Consider the following 17,276-nt stretch of genomic DNA (forward strand, 5'->3'; position numbering starts at 1 on the left):
AATAAGAGCCTTAACTTACACTCAGAGTTTTAAGAGTGGAATAACTTCAACTTCGTATACACAATACTTACACCTAATTCATGCCAAAAGAGAGGAAGAATAACTTTACATACACTACTTCTCAACATATAGAAGACTTCAGGAATGGAAGCTTAACTACTTTAAGAGTCTTAACATTAAACAGTGAACACGAATTATGAATTATGAATCATGTTCAGAACTCATGAATAGAGTTACCCCAATCTTCATACACATATCACTTGTCACTTAGATATAAGACATGCCCAAAAGAAAGAATAGACAGGCTTTACATACTTATACCAAAACATGCCAAAAGAAGGAATAGCTTTACATACTTATGCCAAAAACATGCCAAAAAAAAGCTCTACATACCTCGTATGGACTTCTCTCAATCACGTCCACATCGTCGTCCTCCAAACCTATTTAACATTGAAGAAATGCGAGTATCAACAACCTTAACTTTTGAGTGCCCTCAGTTGTACCTTAGTATTCATGGAACCTATTTCCTTATTCATCTCCTCGACTAATTCTTTAATTAGTTAAGGCATTAACGAAAATTGGACAGCACCTCCCATATAAAGTGCCCTATCTGAATTTCCAATTACATCCCTAATCACTAAATCCACCTAAATACAAAACCCTGAGCATATATACACATAAAACATGGCGACATCACACAACACAAGCTCCAACCAACCTGCTGAAAATTATGACACGAAAATAGGGTTTCTAGTCTTTATTTCGCAAAGCCTTTATTTATACGAAACGAGGGGTCGTGTGGATGCTACCAGAAGAAATCAAACCCCTTTTAGAACACCTTTAGTCCCTGCAACCAATCCCCATACACCTGCAACAGTACACCACAAGCACAATACTTTACTTCGACGACAATTCAACTATAGCGACTCCAATTTAGTTTTTTTTCAAACGTCAAGTATTTCCACGAAGTTCATACACTTATAGCAGCATAAAAGATGTATAATATACCCTATAACAATACCATAAACTTCAAATTAAAAGGAAAGACCTTACCTTTCCCGAAATTGGCCAAAACTCATCAAAATTCGCCTCGGAAGTTTCTTAACATGATGAAACTTTAGCGGACTATTTGTATCTTTTTGGTACTTCTCCAAAATATAAATTTACGTTATTAACACCCTAATAAAATTTCCAAACACTTACCAATATGTGGGAAAAGAGAACCACACCATACCTTAACGAACGACTTCCCAAACTTGCTGAAAATTGGCTTTGGAAGCTCTTGTTGCGGCTGAACTTCAGTGGCTGTTTGCAGCCCTATATTTCTTCCCCAATTAATTAATTTAAGTTGTTAAACACCTTCCTTTAACCGAGGGATACCTTAAATAATTAATTTACGAAACAGAATCGAGCTTACCTTTCACTTTGGCCAAAGCCGTCGCCCTTCTCTCTTAGTCTCTTAGGGTTTTCCTTCTTTTATTTTGTTCTAAATGCTGAAGAATGAACTACGTACAGCATGTAATACATATATATACACCTTCTTAGGAGGTGACATGTGACAGCCCCTAGGGGTGACATGTGGCAGCCCCCTAGGGCACCACCTCAATCATGCGGCCAATCCAAAGCTGCCACGTGGCAGCATGGGGTCCACCCAAGTAGGTGAGTCACCTACTTGCTTCAATTAGGTGCATCACCTGCTTGCTTCAAGTAGGTGCATCACCTACTTGCTTTAAGTAGGTGCGTCATCTCCTTATCTCTCTTCCATAGTTTCGTAATCTCATCTCACTTTAAGATCCTATGTGTTCCTTGCTACTTAAGCTCGATGTGTACTCAAGTAGCTTAGTATGCAAAATGTCCCAAATACTAGCTTTCACAAGTACGTCTATTCCTACGACTCACTACTTAGCCTCCAACTTCTTTTGGATTCTTGTAACCTTATTTCCAATCTTCTCTCTTATGGAGTATCTCCTTCTACTTTCCTTAGGATTATTTGATTGCGTTACAGATTATCCGACTCACATGACGACTTCTAAGAAACTTAAGAGCCTTCCCAGAAACTTAAGAAACTTAAGAAGCGTTCCAAGGTACCAAACTACGGGGTGTAACACTTTGCATCTATATTACCAACAACAACCAGAAGCTATATATACAAGTAAAAGATTCATCATTACATAATACAAACTCCAACCAACACGCTCAAAACTACGATACTAAAAAAGAGTTTTTAATCTTTATTTTGTAAAACCTTTAACCATACGAAACAGAGTATCATGTGGCTGAAACCAGAAGCACCCACACATTTTTTAGAACACTTTCCATATCTGTAACACACAACCAACCCATCTACAACCACATCACCCCAATCACAACACACTACTCGACTTCGATTTAACTCTAACGACTTCAATTTAGTTTGTTTCTAAAGTCAAGCATACTTATACAATTTTTCCACTTCTAGCCTCATTTAAGACATGTGTTATACTTCATAACAACATCATAAACTCTTATTTGAAATGAAAAACCTTACCTTTCCTGAAACTCGCTAAAACTTGCCAAAACTCGCCTCGGAAGTTCTTCTAGCGCGGCTGAAACTTCTTGGCTGTTTGTTATCCTTTTGGTGCTTCTCCAAATCATAAATTTACATTACTAACACCTTAATACCCTCGTGTTATACCCTATACAATTAATTTATGGAATGAAATCGGAGAACTTCCCTTTTTTTCTCCCCAAATTCGTAGTTCTCTTTCTCTCTAGCTTAAGGATTTCTCTTCTTTTTTTTTCTAGGATTTTCTTGGATAAGAATGAAACTATAGTATAAATATGAACTAAAAGTCATAATATATATATATATATATATATGCTACTTTAGGGGTGAAACGTGTCATCGCCTAAGTGGTGACAAGTGTCAGGTCCTTATTGGGCCAATGCATCAAGCCTCCACTCATGGGCTGCCATGTGGAAGGTGGAGTAAATCCCCCTGATGGTTCAGCTGCTACCACGTGGAACTTCCAGTTGCTGCCATGTGGAACTCTCTCTTGCTTCCATGTGTCACTTTCTTTTCCTCCTCATGGATTCGTAATCTCATCTTACTCTACGAACCTATGTAATCCTTGCTATGTAAGCTTGGTATGAACTCAAGTAGCTTAAGAATGTAAGATTTTCAAGTTGGTAGCTTACGTAAGTAAGTTTAGTCCTACGACTCATTACTTGGCCTCCAACTTCTTCCGAATTCTTATAACCTTATTTCCAATCTTCCCTACAATGGGCTGTTACATTCTTCCTTTCTCAGAGTTATTTGATAGCATTATAGATTATCCAGATCACATGGTGCCTTCTAAGGAGCTTAAGAACCTTTCAAGAAACTTAAGAGCCTTTCAAGAAACTTAAGAAGCTTAAGAACCTTCCAAGGTACAAATGTATGGGGTATAACATCCTTCCCCCCTTTAGAACATTCATCCTCGAATATGAACGAAAAACCTTCCTCAAGATCTTATACAGATAACAGGGAAATTTCTTTCTATTGTAATAACACATACTTTCATCACGTAACCAATATAAGAGTTCAGAAGTTGGGATTACCTGTGGATGTAAGAAATAGGTACGGATACTTGTATTTCATTTCCTCTTTATCTTCGCAGGTCATTTCTTCACAATTCTTATTTCGCCACATCACCTTGACGAAAGCTACATCCTTAGTCCACAATCTTCTAATCTGCTGATCCAGGATGGCGATAGGTTGCTCTTCATAGGATAACTCCTCTGTGACCTAGATATCATCTACGGGATATACTCAGGATGGATCACCCATGCACTTGCAAAGCATTGATACATGGAAGATTGGATGTACTACTTCTAGATTCGCCGGTAGGTATAGCTCATAGGCAACCTTACATATTCGGCGAAGGATCTAGTAAGGATCTTGGGCTCATATTCCCCTTATTGCCGAACCTCATTACTTCTTTCATGGGCGACACCTTCAAAAACACCCAATCGCCCACTTGAAATTCTAAAGGTTGATGTCTATTGTCTGCATATGACTTTTTTCGACTCTAGGCAGCTAATAATCTCTCCTAAATAAGGTTTACCTCCTCCCCTACTTGTTAAACCAGGTCTGAGCCTATTAGTCGTGTTTTGCCAATATCAGACTAACTAATGGTGACCTACATTTTCTGCCATACAAAGTCTTATACGGGGCCGTCTGGAGACTAGAATGATAGTTAATATCATAAGTAATCTTGATAGGTAGTAGGAAATCATCCGAGCTACTTTTGGAGTCAACTGTATAGGCCCACAACATATCTTCTAGCGTTTAACTAGTAAACTTAGTCTATTCATTAGTCTGAGGGTACAATGGTGTACGAAGACCTATTTGTCTTCCCAATCTCTTTATGGACTAATCTTCAGTAGTTTGCTGTAACTCGGCCTTCGTCATCTAAGACAATAGCTATGGGAACTCTGTAAAGTCTCACCATTCTCTTGGTCTATAATTTCACACAATCTCAGCTAAATAGGTAGTCCTTGATTGAAGGAACATGGGATGATATTGTTAATCTGCGGATGACATTCCATATAAACTCATCCGTATATGGAGTGCAAAATGAGTCTTATAGCCAAGGTCGTGTTGTGGAATCATCGACCTTATGTATTACTTCTTGCCTTCCTTACATGACATCAACTGGTACATTTACCTTTTGGGTTTTGCTTTTTGGCCATCAGATTTGGCTACCGAATGGTGCTGAAGTTCCCTCAACAATGACCTTCATAGACATTCTGTGTTTTGTCTATCACTACTGGTATAGTGTTATAGAACTTTGGCATAGCAGTGCGCCATTTGTTAGTAACCAGCTACTCTTACTTGTTTTGCTTAAGCCCTTTTTACAACTCCCTTAACCCTACTTATAAAACTCTAGGTACATAATCTCATGTCGTTGCTTCATCATTAGTTTATATTCTTCCATGGTCCTTTTCCTCAAATTTGTCTCAGATTTTTATTTCACACGTTACATTGAAATTCTTGCAACAATGTGTGAAGGCACTCAACTTAGCCCAAGATTTACCTTAGCATTATCTCGCTAGTCTTCAAGTTTCGCCTAGCCCTCTTGTCTTTTTTCTTACAACCAGTATCGGGGTAGATCTTTAGTTCAACCATGACTATGTCCTTTTTGGTTATTTGATTTAATTTGTCTTTGCATTTCTCTATAACATATCCAAAATATCATAACCCTATTTTCCTCATGTACTCCTCCACTTGGTCTTATGCTGTATATATATATTCATAGGTTGTACAACTATTTTTCTACAACTGGTATGAGGTAGACAAATTCTTTTCATTTCTTGGTCCATCTTTCTTTACATATCACCTTCACACTAGAACTTACTCGCGCTAACGCTATTCTGTCCTACCTCTTTCTTTTCCTTCCTTCGGGTACTCTTTGGTCTTCTTATTCCCTACTATAGGATCTTTTCTATTCTTTCTCCTTTCTACTTGTATGTCACATCTCAGCGGCCAAAAACTCTATTGCCATATCTTAATTTTTACTCAACCATGGCCTTACTACCTTTTACACGGTCCTTAGATCGCTAAGTCTTACTCTCTTATTGTGTTCACCCATTTTTGTATGCACCCATCAATTAGGGTCTCTACTAATGGTTCTACGCACGGTCTCAGATATCATGGCTTTTATCCATTTATCGCTGGCCTTTAGCCCTTGCTAACTCATGCCAGCATGGGATTTCGCTTGAAGTTTAAGCGTTCCCATTAAATGTGATAGTGTCAGTTGACTTCGTCTCACACTTGTATTTCTCCTATCTAGTTCCCCCCTTTAGGGTGTACCCATGTCATCCTTGGTTTATTTTCAACTGTTCATATGCATATGATTCTGTTCCAACACATTTGACATACTACACCATATCTACACCTTCTGTTAGATCATCTATACTTTAGGTTGCCCCTGTAAGAACCCTTAATACAACCATGGGGTACTTAGAATTCTCGATAACTAGTACCCAATCTAGTCCAAATACTGGTACTTGAGTCATATAATTAATATAGTAGTTTATCCAGAGCCACATTTCTTTCTTCTCCAACAGTGATTAGCTAGCGCTCATAATCATTTCAACTTGTCCATTCGGAAGTACTTGTACTCCAGTGACCCATGTTTCTAACTCTGCTATAACACTATTTTCATCAAGTTGATAGCACTTGTCCCTTTTAATAGACTTGCAACGCATCAATGGTTTTTGAAGAGCTACCTCCCTCATCTTTGAGGGGTCTTTATATTTTCCATGGCAGAATCACATATCCACAATACTTCTTTATATCTCCTAAGCTTTTATCCTTGTCGGTTACCTAAGGTTAACTTCCAATTCTTCTCAGTCTTATGTCAATTTACTTTAATAATGGTCTTATTTTCTCTCATTTTCATACTACACCTTTATTTCGTAGCTATCTATTCTCTTTTTAGTTCGATACTCTTACTTAATTGATAACGTCTATCTTGAGTGCTCCCTGCAGTAGTCCTTCTATTCTTTTAGTCCATGTCCATTTTTGTGCCCGAGGAGTTTTATGTTACCCCTATATCCCTTGAGAAAATCATTCTTTGGTATCACCGACCCTTCTGAATCCTTCTAGTATGTTATCTAATATATGAAGCACATAATTCTGGACAGCCCATAAGTTCATGTCTTCCATCCACAAGTTATTTTAGTCACTTAATAACCAATAAAAGGTTACCATAAAGCATCCTCTAACCACTACCAGAAGGAAACTAAGATCCAATAAGCACCACAATACTGTTTAGTGCCAAACTCGTATGGTTTCCTTCTAGGTTCATTCTTGAGTTGTGAACAACTTATCTAGTTCACCACTAATGGTTGAGGGTTCTATACTTTCCCACCAAAGTGGAACCCAATTGCTGGACACCTTGCCCTCCAATAGGAGTTTTCCTCCAACCTAAAACTTCCTAAGTAAACATGGGGCCCCCTTACCAACAACACAGAGGGTGCTCCTACAACTTTAGTTCATCATAATAGGGGTACTCGATATCAACTTCCAAGCCGTATGATAAACTTATAGTTTATTCCTTTTTTTAAGAAAATTTCGACAGAGTTTTCTCTATATTCCTTACTATCCCAAACTTGCACTCAGGAAATACCAACAATGCCATGCAAGGTTGACATATATATACATATATATCATATCATATCATAGACACAATGCCTCACAGGGCCAATATATACATATGCTTATAGCATCTCATTTCCCAACCGCACTGGGCTTCCTATATTAGGCCAAAAAAAATGACAAATTATCCCATATAGCCAGCAAAAACTATACTTATCACTCCCCTATACCTATGACTGATCAGTCCCCAGTTCGACTCAATGACCTAGGAGGTAAAGTGTGCTCCCCGTCTTTATCCGTTTGCCATCTGATTGTCTGCCCCTCATCATCTTCCTCGCTTAAATCCAGAAGATATAGATAACCAGGTAACCCCTGGTTTACCGACAACAAAGATAGAGGGCTCGAATATGCCGTAACACTTACCGTAGGAGTTGGCCTGATATAGTGCTCTATCATAAAAACCGCTGTCATGGCTTCCGAAACCACTTCCCTAGTCATCAAATACTCTGGGGAATTCATCGTTGGGCCCTACGATGGATCAGTCTCAATAACATACTTGGGGTCTTCCAAAGGATCGGTCTCAATACAATAATCGAGGTCTTTTGAAGGATCTGTCTCAATTGAGTAACTGGAACTCCGCTTGCTTGGTCCTGGAGCTTGGGGTCTCATATGTACCCTGGGGGCCTTCTCTGCACCCCCTCCATTATCCAGAGCTGGCCTTTTAATTTTTCACCTTAGCCTATACCAACTTGCAAGAAAGGAGGTCAGAAACAAGCTTCCCTTAGAGGTATTACCATACACCTAGTAGTCCGTTAGGGAGGAAGTATCCTAATATAACAGCTCTATCGCCCGATCTAAGACAAGAAAGAAAGATAACATCCTAACTGTCATGTAGCCTCCTATTTATAGATGTGGTGCATAACACACCGATAAACTAGACTCTACTAGACACGGTCTGTTGACATTCCAAGGAAGGACCGCTCTGATACTACTTCTATCATGACCCAACCCTATAGGCCGTGACGGGTGCCCGAACTGGACACTTGCATATACCCTTGCTAATTATAAGCAAGCCTGTCCCCTATTTGGGTTATAATGTATCAACAGGCACGATAACATATAAGCCGACGAGGCCATTATAACATATAGGGTCGTCTTATAATAAAACCCACGCAAGACGACAAGGCTGCCATGATAAATGGGACATCCCAAAACATTTGTCTTATAGGCACAACTACACATATATACATATACAACCCATATACACGTATACACAACCCACATACATGTATACACAACCCACATACATTTCCACCAACCTCTAAGAGTAAGAATAGTAACATAAGGTGGGACAGGGCCCCCATCGTACCCGTAAACAAATAAAGATATACATCGAGAGTTAGTACCAAAATCTTGGCTCCGACACAATGGAGCACTTCTGAACTGCTGAGTGGGACTCCTATGCTGGCAGATCCACAAAGTGGGTATCTATACCTGCGGGCATGAAACACAGCTCCCCTAAGAAAGAGGGTCAGTACGACATATGTATTGAGTATGTAAAGGATAACATAGTATAACTGGGAGCATTTCTGAAATAGAGAGTCAGGAGATGTCGGTGTTACTTAAGGAACCACTGTACCTGTACTGGTGAATCATACTAAACAAATGCATGCTCATACAATACAATATAGCCAGCCCCTTCCGGGACTCGGTGAGTCATATTTGTAGGACTATCATAGGGCCCAGTGCCATCATCACCTTATCACATCACATCATCATACAGATATATATACATACGTACCCGACCCTCTAGTGAGGGACTCGGTGAGTTTTTCATGTCATTGCATTATCATGTTCTCATATAGTGTACCCGACCCTTTAGTGAGGAACTCGGTGGATATTACAGTGAACTGTGCATGATTACGTACCTGGCCCGAGAATCGGTGATACGAGGGGTTACAATATACACGAGTAGATTACTAAGTAACCATATGCAATTAACATTTTTAAAGTCTCAATGAAGTAATAAAGACGAACTGTCATTTGAAAATCAGGACGATAGTCATATCAATCACCCTTCAAATATCACTATTGATCATATCAAAAGAGCCTTAAAAATCATAGGCATGAATCAAGACGATACAAAGTAACGTATAAAAGCCAAGGACATTAACAATCGAAGAATCTCTAAGAATAGGAATCTTGAAGCCAAGAAATGTACGGCTCGATCCTTATATAGTAACATATGCCGAGGAATGTACGCCCGATCCTTAGATAGTAACATATACCATACCCGGACCATCAAGTGAATTGATACCATAAACATCTCATCATAACATCATAACTTATGTCAAGGACATATCAAGGGAAAAGAAGGGTAACTTTACATACTTATGCAAAAACATGCCAAGAGAAAGAAGGTAGATTCACATACCTCTTATGGATTACCCTTAACCACGTTTACCTCGTCGTCTTTTGAACCTATTTAACATGAAAGAAATACTAAGGTTAATACCCTTCCACTCTCCAATTTCCAAAATCTACAACCAAGTATCCATAGGAATCATTTCCCTATCCATTTCCCTCGACTAGTTCATTACTAGTTCCGAAGTTACCAGAAATCGGGAAGTATCTCCCCTGTAGCTTACCCTATCCCAGTTCTAATCTTAGCAGCTATATTACCAACAACAACCAGCATCTATATATACAAGTAAATCACTTCAACATTACACTATACAAACTTCAACCAACTCGCTCAAAACTACGATACCAAAATAGAGTTTTTAATCTTTGTTTCGTAAAACCTTTAACCATACGAAATGTAGGGTCGTGTGGCTGCAACCATAAGCACCCACACCTTTTTTAGAAAAATTTCCATCCCTTCAACCCACAACCAACCCATCTGCAACCGTAGCACCCCAATCACAACACACTACTCGACTTCGATTTAACTCTAACAACTTCAATTTAGTTTGTTTCTAACGTCAAGCATCTTTATATAATTTTTCCACTTCCAGTCTCATTTAAGACATGTATTATACTTCATAACAACATTATAAATTCTGATTTGAAAGGAAAAACCTTACCTTGCCCGAAACTCGCCAAAATTTGCCAAAACTCACATCATAAGTTCTCCTAGCAAGGCTGAAACTTCGTGGCTGTTTGTTATCCTTTTGATGCTGCTCCAAACCATAAATTTACATTAATAACACCTTCATACCCTCATGGTATACCCTAGATAATTAATTTACAGAATGAAATCGTAGAACTTACCTTTTTTCTCCCCAAATCCGTAGCTCTCTTTCTCTCTAGCTTAAGGATTACTCTTCTCTTTTTTCTTCTACGATTTTCTTGGATAAGAATGAAACTATAAGATAAACATGAACTAAAAGTCATAAAACATTTATATATAAGCTACTTTAGGGGTGACACATGTCAGCCCCTAAGTGGTGACAAGTGTCAAGCCCTTATTAGGCCAACATATCAAGCCTCCACTCATGGGTTGCCATGTTGCAGGAGGGGCCACCCTCGATGTTTCATCTGCTGCCATGTGGAACTTCCAGCTGCTTCCCCATGGCACTCTCTCTTTCTACCATGTGGAACTTTCTTTTCCTCCTCATAGGTTCGTAATCTCATCTTACTTTATGAACCTTTGTAATCCTTGCTACGTAAGCTTGGTATGAACTCAAGTAGCTTAAGAATGTAAGATTTTTAAGTTGGTAGCTTACATAAGTAAGTTGAGTCTTACGACTCATTATGTGGCCTCCAACTACTTTCGGATTCTTATTACCATATTTCCAATCTTCCCTACTATAGGGTGTCACATTCTACCTTCCTCAGAGTTGTTTGATAGCATTATAGATTATTCGGCTCACATGGTGCCTTCTAAGGAGCTTAAGAGCCTTTCAAGAAACTTAAGAAGCTTAAAAACCTTCCAAGGTACAAATGTACGAGGTGTAACAGCATGGGCATGTGATCACAAGTCAAATCAAATCCAAATGCAAAATAGGTAGACACATAGGAGAATGTACATCCAGGATCAAATAACACAGATGCAGGTCGATGGAAAATCGGGATGATCCTTATAATGACTTTATCAGAAGCCTCAGCCTTAAGTCTCCTCGAAAAAGAATAACAATCCCCTCATCTACCACAACCAGCCTGAACTATACCCCTACCTCATAGCAGCACAACACCTTAACCAAAGGATCTACCATCTCTACCTGTCTTAGCTCTACCCCAACCTCTAGCCAAAGGCGCTGAATATCACTCTGGAACTGTTGAATAAGTACGCTGGGGCCCTGAATGAGTCTGTAGTATGCACTGGCATATAAAATGACTGGGATCTCCATAACTAAAACACGACCTCGGGATAGAAGATTATTGTGATAACCCTAATGGGATACCATAACCACCTCAGCCTAAACTCTGAGAACCTCGGACTAACTGTCCACTATCAGCTGCTGGCATAGAAGCATGAATAAGTCTTTGGCACTGAAACCGACTTTCGTATCTATTTGAACCTCTACCTCCAAACGAGGTACCTAAAAATTGACCCCTAGTATAGGCTATCTTAGGGTCCCTAAAATCCTCTCTAACCATCAATTTCGCCTATTTGGTGGTGCTTACAATGGACTAGAAGAAAGCCCCCTCATAGGTTGATCTTAACACGTAGGATCGAATGAAGAAGTTCAAACCCTTCATGAACCTACAAACTCTCTCCACATCATCCAGGATCAATGTTGTAGCATGCCTTGACAACTGGCAGAAATGAGCCTCATACTTGGCAACTGACTAGCCATCCTGACTCAAACTCTCAAATCTCAATCTACTTTCCTCATGTACACTCCATGAGATGAAGTGATCCTCAAAAGCACAAGCAAAAACTCCTCACTCAACCACAGAGGATCCAACTGGTCTAAATCTCAAGAATGTCTTTCACCACTCCTCGACTGACCCATGCAGTTGGAGTGCAATAAATCAAACACCTCGAGCATCAGCCATGCTCAGTGCCTCCAACATCTCAAGACACAATGTCATAAAATCATGTACATTCTCTCTCTTATCACCCTAGAAATAGAGTGGTTTCATCTTCTAAAACCTCTTAAAGCACTGCTAATCTGCTATAGTCATAACCATATCTGGAACAATCTGCGCATCGGCAACTGGTATGGAAACCAATGGTGGCTGGATTTTCTGAACCGAACCTGAACCATGGGGACCTGATGCTTCTCTAGAGTCTATACACCAACTCTAGTCTATGAAACCTTCAGTGTTCCTGCAGTTTCCTGAGTCAAACTATCCAACATACCTAGCATCCTCAATAAGGTCTCTTGAAACAATGGTGGTGCGGGCTTAGGAAGAACCTAGTCCTCAGCAATCTCAACCTGTAGCTTAAGGGAGGCCTCTCTAGAACGATCTCAGGCAAGTGCCTCTCCTCTAGCATGACCTCTCCTAGCAACCGCTCCATATTCTCAGCCTGTCACTCATCCCCTACCCCTACCAAGGGTCTCAACATCTTTCTTAAGGACTGCCTCCCCTCTACTAGTAGATATAGATATGGTGCTCGGCATCTTCCAAATCAACATGTCACACTCAGCACTAGCGATAATGACTTGGAAGGACAAGAAAGAATGAATAAAAGAGGTTTTCTAACAATTTTCATAGCTTTTTGAAGATAAGTACAAATGTCTGTGTACCGATCCTCGAGACTCTACTTAGACTTACCTTGTATATGTGAGACCTATAAACCTAGGACTCTGATATTAATTTATCATGACCCAATTTTGGCTGTGATGGCACCAGTCCTTTTCCATCGGACAAGTCATCCTAAAACCCAATATTTCTATAAATAAAGCGAAAATAGTATAAATAAGTAAATGATAAACCAAAAGCGGAAGTCTTTCAACTTAAATACCCCCAAAGATTGGTTGTCACATGTTCAAGAAGCTAAAGAAAACAAAACTGAATGAATTACAAGTCTCAATATGTCTTCAACTCTCAAAAAATGTAAAACATAAAAATATAGGGAGTGCGAGAGTTCGCTAGATATGCATGGCTACCTTTCTAAAATCTTGAGAAACCTTGAATGATCAGAAAAGGATGGTGATCAAAATCCAGACTTAGAACCTATACAAGTGCACCAAACAACATGGTACACAACAAGCTAACTAGAAAAACCGAGTATGTCTAATAAAATACTCGAACTCCTTTTCAACCCAACTGAATCTCCAAATTTTAACGTGTACAGAAATCAACCCAACCTAACAGTTCATACTAAACAGTTCAATAAAGTTTAGGACACAACTCAATATCATAAGATATATCGTACAATTACTCACAAGTCACAAATAGGCATCAAACTGTCAAAACAAATATGCAAAATATATATATGCACACTCAATGATCATGCATATGTGCAATTTCCGACAAAGACCTTAGCATAATAATCTTTGACCAGAAATAACTTCGGTCTCGTAGTCTCTGACTGGAAATTACCTCGGTCTTATAATCTCTGATCGAAAATGACCTCGGTCTCATAATCTCTAATTAAAAATAACCTCGGTCCCACAACCTTGTCAGAAATAGCCTCATCCATATAATCTCACAAGAAATAACCTCGGCCATATAATGTCGTTGGAAATGACCTCAGCCATATAATCTCTCACCAAAAGTAACCTTGGTCATATAATCTCTCACCAAAAATGACTTTAGCCATATCATATCTCTGACCAAAAATGACCTCAGTCTCACAATCATATACCTCTCATCATAGTATTTTAGAACCAATACAATAGCATGCTCACATAAGTAATAAGAAATAATCAATTCAGACAAATCACAATCACAATTAGACTATCAAGTATTTCACCAAATACATATAGATATCTAGATTACGGCATGTAATATTCAATACTCAATAACATCATACATCATCTTTTATTAAACTCGTTAATTAAATTTATATTAGCTCATATCACAATTAAACCCATAACCTAATCCCCAATTCGCCCCAACACATATACAATGGGATATTCGGAAATTCTAAGATATTCATGGAGTTTTAAGAGTCCACATTCCTTAGCCAAGATGCGATCAATCAATCCACATGTGCCTTACCCTTCCGATTATACTCCAAATTTCTATAATCAATCCAAGTATTGATTCACAATCAGAAACCAACTCCAATGATACCAAGAATGTGAAATTTCGGGCAATAAGAGGTCAAAGGCTCAAAATTTGACTTCACGAAATAGGGTTTTAAAATTGGAAATATTTAGATGAAATTGTTCCTCTTAGTCTTAGGAACTCAATAGCGAAAACCATTTCAAAATCCCATCCCTAATCAAGTCACAATCACTATTTAAATAAATTCTCAAAGTTCTTGAAAATGGCCATTTTCACCCATTCAAATCCCCAAATACATGTTAAAATTATCATTTAATCATTGAAAAATGATGAAGAAAAGTCAAGATAACTTACCTAATGCAATCCCATGAGAAATCCCTTTCCAAATCGCCTACTCAAGCTTTCCAACTCAAAAATTGTGAAAAAGACCTTAAACCCTGTCAAAACCTTCTTTGATGTCGCTTTTCCAGGTGGGGGTTCGCTTAAATGGACCTCACTTTTGCGACCCCTGCGCCCTCGCTAATGCAACAACTTAGTCGCTTTTCCGACCCTCCCACAAATCCAGACCTTCACTTTAGAAAAGGGGGTCTCGCTTAAGCGAGTGTCATTTTTGCGACCTACCCCCTCATGAAGAAGAGGTTTGCATCACGTAATAAGGCACCATCAATTGATCTAAATTTCAAAGTCTCTGAATTGACTCTCAAGATTTGTTCGGAATCCCATTTAGATAAACAATATATGCAATCCTACTAAACTCGATATTCCAGACTCAACGGAACCATCGGAATTTGATTTGGAGGCCTCCTTGACCTGGAAACCAAAACCTTGCAATTAATGCATCATTATGCCTAAAAAGACTAAAACACCCTCGGAGCTTCCAAAAACTACACACGAATTTTTCCTAGGCCTAAAATCACCCTCCGAATCCAATGAAGTCATCAAAAATCAACTCCGAGAATCCGATCCTCAAATATTGACCAAAGTCACACCTATGGACAAAATTTCAAATATCTCTAACTCAACCTCTCAAATCCACGATATGACCCCAAAAGCGATTCTGTCAACTCTCCTACACCAATTTCAATGTTCCAGAACTTATGAAATTGATGAAATTCCATTATGAGACTCAAAATTCTGAATGACCTCAAATACCACTTTTGAATTATTCTAACCCTTTAAAACTCAAAGTGTACCAAAAATCTCAACTTTTCAAGAAAACCACAAAAAGGACTTCAAATATCAATCACATATAAGTCAGGAAAACTACCAGAAGGGATAAAATAGTCTCTTTATAAATATTTTCAAAAATGACCTTCAGGGTTATTACACATTGGTAATACTTTGACTGCTAGTTCTATAAGGCACATATATATGTGAATAAATGAATTCCAAGTAATCATCACCATCACTAGAAAGAATAAAAAATATATCTTTATATCTTTCAATATCTTCTTTGGAGGAGCGCTTTAAGAGAATATTATCATATGTCAAAGTTGTTGCATGATTAAGATGAAGATTGATGAAAGTTAAAGATTGTGTGAGAGTCTAAAATATTTTGGAGACACATTTATTGGAAGAGAAATTTTTCTGGAAACTTGAAAATTATATGAATGACCACATTTTGAGGATATTTTTTCGTAACTTTGTCTGCCATCATGTATTCTTTACCATCTAACAACCATTCACTATTTTACATATTTATACATAACTCATTAATGAAAACTTTAGAGCCTTATTTTGTGAGAATTACCATCTCATTCAAATTGTATCCCAATTCTTATTTCTCTCTTGTTAAGATTCATAGTAAACAAAGATTTCAGTGTTTTATGGTTCTTAAGGATTTTCCAATGCAATAATTTAATTTTATTAAATTTATACTAATAATTAACGATGACCCATTAATTTGCTCGAGAGCCACTTTTCACGAAGTAAAGAAATGATTGAATATATAGTCATAAGTTATTTCATTTCTTTTGGTGAAGACATAGATTTATTTAATAATAGCAAATTATTTCCTCTAATATCATTCAATCAAATGCTTTCAAGTTTACTTATTTTTCTCAAGTGTTAAAATGGTGTGTTAGAGACTAGTTTGTTACAAAATAGATTTGTATTTACTTGATTACTAGAAAAAAAAATTGTTATAAATATAATGATTATATGCTTATGAAAAATAGGGAAATACAATAAATTGATGATATGTAAAATAAAAAGATATAAATATTAATTATTACATTGAGATTAAAATATTTGTTTCTACTTAAAAAAATAGCATGCACAATATAAATGCAAAAATAAAAACTATCATGCTAATTAGAATAAAGATTGCAAATATACTAAAAAACAAAGAAAGAAATATGGAGAAAAAAGATAATAAAACATAAATTTCATGACCCAAAACTTGGGGAAGTGATGGACACAAATATCATCCCATGATAGGCAAGCCAACCCATAACAAAGATTGTAAACATATTTTAGATACGTGGAACAAATAACTTACACAAGATAATCTTAAATCAGTTCTTTTCAATAAAATCCAAAGTATCCAAAATAAACTTCTCAAAACCTAATGTCACTAATTCAAGCCTATAAAAGTAGCAATACAACTCAAAAATTCCAACAAATATCTAAATAAGGAGAAAAAAGACATAAACATAAGGATATGAGAGATCCAAGAGGGATGATGATTAGCCAAGCAACTACCTTGGAGATCTCGATGGAAAGCAACAAACGATAGTTAATCGACAATATGAAGAATTAGGTTCTGACCCACACAACAAGTGATTAAAGTAAAATAATATGGATATGATCCACATGTACATAGAAGCATCGTTGACTAACCCAATCCAAACTGTTGTTGAGGTTGGTCTTAACTTCTTTACTTCATTTCTTATCACAATTACTACTCAATTTACTACACATACACATACTAACATCCAATATCAACAATAGTATGTAAATAAGGTAGTATGAATACCTCAAAAATCACCGAGATTAAGACAAGATTAATAAGCGTTGCGGTATT

At 37.7% G+C, this 17,276-nt stretch overlaps 1 pseudogene; it reads right to left on the minus strand.

The window, feature by feature from the left end:
- LOC129884231 (uncharacterized) overlaps positions 1–15,905 on the minus strand; it is a 54,053-nt pseudogene extending 38,148 nt beyond the window's left edge.
- Positions 15,906–17,276: the final 1,371 nt, after the last annotated feature.

The sequence above is a fragment of the Solanum dulcamara genome, chromosome 4 (genome assembly GCF_947179165.1).
Source record: "Solanum dulcamara chromosome 4, daSolDulc1.2, whole genome shotgun sequence".
In the NCBI taxonomy this organism is placed as follows: Eukaryota; Viridiplantae; Streptophyta; class Magnoliopsida; order Solanales; family Solanaceae; genus Solanum; species Solanum dulcamara.